Source organism: Anomaloglossus baeobatrachus, unplaced genomic scaffold (assembly GCF_048569485.1).
Source record: "Anomaloglossus baeobatrachus isolate aAnoBae1 unplaced genomic scaffold, aAnoBae1.hap1 Scaffold_552, whole genome shotgun sequence".
NCBI lineage: Eukaryota > Metazoa > Chordata > Amphibia > Anura > Aromobatidae > Anomaloglossus > Anomaloglossus baeobatrachus.
Genome location: NW_027444905.1, coordinates 137,262 through 141,992, shown reverse-complemented (window position 1 = coordinate 141,992; position 4,731 = coordinate 137,262). Strand labels below are relative to the sequence as shown.

Genomic DNA, 4,731 nt, shown 5'->3' with positions numbered 1-4,731 from the left:
GCTCACTTCCTAATGAAAGGGAGTGAGACGCAGCTGGGAAGGGAAGGGAAAAGATTAGGGTTTGGGGATGATGAAAGGGCTTTCTACGGGCAAGGATGGCAAAGGGTGGCAGTGACGGAAAGTCAAGCAGATGGTCCTGTCCTGTCCTGTCCGTCCGTCTTTTTGTATCATGAATTGGAAAGACTGCAAGGGGGAGGGGAGGTGCTTGTGCCCAAAAGGAGGAGTTATTCAGATTCATTGCAGTGGGCGGCGGCTGCAAAAAGTACCATTCTCCTTGTTTTTGCTCTGCAAAACAGCCTTTTCAAGGGTTTGGCTTGGGTGACAAAATGTCTTCTGTAGGCGTGGGTTTGTCTCCCTCTCCCTAAGATGTGTCCGGTATAGGCCAGGGTGCCACTCAAGGCCGTAACCAATTCGGGTTATAGCTTCTCAGCCTTTTGGCTAAGATCAAGTGTAGTTTCGGAGGACGCTACCTTGGTCGGTACTGGAAGGTGCCTGGGATTGCACGTCTGCCGGCCTTGAGGGAGTGTGTGCGCCTTCTGGTGACACATAGCCCTCTTGTGCCTGGACGGTTCCCAGGCAACGGGAGGCGATCACCTTTGTTATTTTGAAGTCCTACTGATAAACAGAAAAAAAAAAATTAAATCTGTTCTTATCAGTTTAATATCTGATACGTCCCCTCTCTAGGGACCATATATTAAATGGATTTTTAGAACAAGGAGATGGAAAAAATCTTGCTCTGTCCACTCCACGCATTGACCTGGTATTGCAGTACCTCCAGGACCGGTGCACCCCTTCTTAACCGAGTTTCCAAAAGCAGAACTCAATTCACCTGATTCAAATGAGCCTCATTAGTGAATTGAAAGAAAGCAAAAACTTTATATGCACCTCAATTTGGCCAATTCACTTTTCACACTTTCACCCTTTTTTTTTATCTTTCACACCTTTTACTTGCTTTATTGATGCAAAAGCTGTGCCAAATAGCAAACTCATCTCCACTCAACTTGACCAACTCTGCTATGTCCCGTGCAGTATCTTATTCTCAGTCTTATCTAGATCATTTGCAATTGAATAGAATAGATCCCTTTTGGACACATTGGATTTAGCTGCTGCAGTGACTGCAGGTGTTAGAAGATGCAGACTTGGCATCAGGTGCTGTCTATCAGATTCCACTCCAATTAAAGCTTCCATTGTTTTTCGGTGTTTTCTTTGAGCAATGATGATGTCTTTAGTGATCTGTTGGCTCCCTCTCCTGGAGGAAGAGTTTGCTTGCTCTTGGACTTTCAAAAAGAGAGGTCATGATAGACATTTAGCTTCTGAGCCCAATTGGGGACAGTCATGGGTGATGAATGTTTTGCAACCTGCTGCGAAGCCTGATACCGCAATATAAGGAACGTCAAATACTAAGAATGGGCGGCCTATGAAAGAATTAGTACTTTCATTAAGCATACTTAAACGGCTAATTGGGAATAGACAAACTGTAAAAAGCCCTCTGAGAAAGCCCCTCTCTATCCTTTGTCAGTAAGCTTTTCTGTAGTCTGCCTGTTGATGTATTTTCCGTTTGAACAGTGCACAACATGAAGTGACGGAACACTGGCTTGTCACAATGTCCCCCGCTGACATCACAATAGCGCTGCTGCCTAGAAAGCCAGCTGCGCAGCAGAAGTTGCTCTTTGGGTGGGATGGTGGGCTAATGTATCTATTCCTGCTTGGTGAGAGTTTGACATGATCTAGAGCAACGAGTTCCAGCGGCTAGCGGTTGATTATTGGCTGTAATGGGGCTTTCTGGCTGGTGCTAGCCTTTCTTCTTAGCACACAGGAACCACAATCCCTACACCATGCTTCGATGGATTCTCTCATCCCAGCCCAGTAAAACTACATATTTCACACAGTTATAGGCAGCCCATGGGCATTCACCTGGATTAAAACCCATAACAGCTCATAGACCAAACAATCAATCTACCACTGGACCAAAGACAGGAAGCTAAATCCACTGCCTGCGGTAACTAACTTAATCCTATAGGCTACTCACACAACAAACCCAAGAGAAAGGAAAAAAACATGGCTTCGATTATCCATCCAATGAAAACGCATAACCATTGTGAGCCATTGGACAATGCAATTGCACACATGGTGACATGGTGCACGGCCCAATGAATCAAGTCTGTACTTCATATTCACGGTTTAAGCCCTTGGGTTTTAATGTGTCCAGAGTACATATCCAGAAAGATTCCCTTTTTTTGTGCTAAGCACAAGTCAACAATACATTGTAAGCAGATTCTATTACCAGTCCCACACCATTTTGTGACGCATAATCACACAGTGGCCCAATTAAGATTCCAAGTCATCGAACATGTCCCAGCCATACGCAGAGGAGGCAATAGAATTAGGAAGCTCAAAGAAAGGGAATCTTTCTGGATATATACTCTGGGCACGTTGGAACCCAAGGGCTTAAACCATGAATATGAAGAACCGACTTGATTCATTGGGCCGTGCACATTTTTTCTAACGCCCGGTTCTTTTTCGTGTTCACACTATATATGGTTCCACTATGTATGGAGTTCCATTCTTCCTTGTTTTTTATTTGTCATGTTTGTCATGTCTGATCAACTGGTTACATTATGTCTGATTACCTTGTCTAACAGTTTTTTCTCCCCTTTCTTTACCTTCCATGTTCCCATAGTCACGTGAAATATCCCTGTTGCACTTGATTACGGCTCACTATTCACTATAGGATGTCTTATATCTAACATCACACTCTCACCCATCAGCACTCTATAGGTTTGTATAAGGTATGCGCTTACACATCCGGTCCTCCATAGGTATTTCCACTTATGTAACACTATCCCTATGATCACTCATAACTCATACCCTTGTAGTCAATTACATCCTCCTCTCTCCCCCCCTCCCCTTCTCCCTTTCCATCTATAATTTTGCCATATATACTAGCAAACACTCAGTGTACCTAGTGGCATCCTATTCGTGGCTATTGGACCTTGCTATAGTCCCACTAGTGCCAAGACATTTGCAGAGCGCATCTGCCTGCGTTGCACACTCCAACTAATTATAAGTAAGCCATTATACTAGCAAACACTCAGTGTACCTAGTGGCATCCTATACGTGGCTATTGGACCTTGCTATAGTCCCACTAGTGCCAAGACATTTGCAGAGCGCATCTGCCTGCGTTGCACACTCCAACTAATTATAAGTAAGCCATTATACTAGCAAACACTCAGTGTACCTAGTGGCATCCTATACGTGGCTATTGGACCTTGCTATAGTCCCACTAGTGCCAAGACATTTGCAGAGCGCATCTGCCTGCGTTGCACACTCCAACTAATTATAAGTAAGCCATTATACTAGCAAACACTCAGTGTACTTAGTGGCATCCTATACGTGGCTATTGGACCTTGCTATAGTCCCACTAGTGCCAAGACATTTGCAGAGCGCATCTGCCTGCGTTGCACACTCCAACTAATTATAAGTAAGCCATTATACTAGCAAAAACTCAGTGTACCTAGTGGCATCCTATCTGTGGCTATTGGACTTTGCTATAGTCCCACTAGTGCAAAGACATTTGCAGAGCACGTCTGCCTGCATTGCACACTCCAACTTTTTTAAACTAAGCAATTTTACTAGCAAACACTCAGTGTACCTAGTGGCATCCTATACGTGGCTATTGGACTTTGCTATAGTCCCACTAGTGCCAAGACATTTGCAGAGCGCATCTGCCTGCGTTGCACACTCCAACTAATTTTAACTTAGCCATTATACTAGCAAACACTCAGTGTACCTAGTGGCATCCTATACGTGGCTATTGGACTTTGCTATAGTCCCACTAGTGCCAAGACATTTGCAGAGCGCATCTGCCTGCGTTGCACACTCCAACTAATTATAAGTAAGCCATTATACTAGCAAACACTCAGTGTACCTAGTGGCATCCTATACGTGGCTATTGGACCTTGCTATAGTCCCACTAGTGCCAAGACATTTGCAGAGCGCATCTGCCTGCGTTGCACACTCCAACTAATTATAAGTAAGCCATTATACTAGCAAACACTCAGTGTACCTAGTGGCATCCTATACGTGGCTATTGGACTTTGCTATAGTCCCACTAGTGCCAAGACATTTGCAGAGCGCATCTGCCTGCGTTGCACACTCCAACTAATTATAAGTAAGCCATTATACTAGCAAACACTCAGTGTACCTAGTGGCATCCTATACGTGGCTATTGGACCTTGCTATAGTCCCACTAGTGCCAAGACATTTGCAGAGCGCATCTGCCTGCGTTGCACACTCCAACTAATTATAAGTAAGCCATTATACTAGCAAATACTCAGTGTACCTAGTGGCATCCTATCTGTGGCTATTGGACTTTGCTATAGTCCCACTAGTGCCAAGACATTTGCAGAGCGCATCTGCCTGCGTTGCACACTCCAACTAATTATAAGTAAGCCATTATACTAGCAAACACTCAGTGTACCTAGTGGCATCCTATACGTGGCTATTGGACTTTGCTATAGTCCCACTAGTGCCAAGACATTTGCAGAGCGCATCTGCCTGCGTTGCACACTCCAACTAATTATAAGTAAGCCATTATACTAGCAAACACTCAGTGTACCTAGTGGCATCCTATACGTGGCTATTGGACTTTGCTATAGTCCCACTAGTGCCAAGACATTTGCAGAGCGCATCTGCCTGCGTTGCACACTCCAACTAATTTTAACTTAGCCA

The 4,731-nt window shown here is 44.5% G+C and overlaps 1 pseudogene; it reads left to right on the top strand.

Moving 5' to 3' along the window:
• The first annotated feature begins 589 nt into the window (after positions 1–589).
• On the top strand, positions 590–794 carry LOC142283829 (U2 spliceosomal RNA; annotated as a pseudogene).
• Positions 795–4,731: the final 3,937 nt, after the last annotated feature.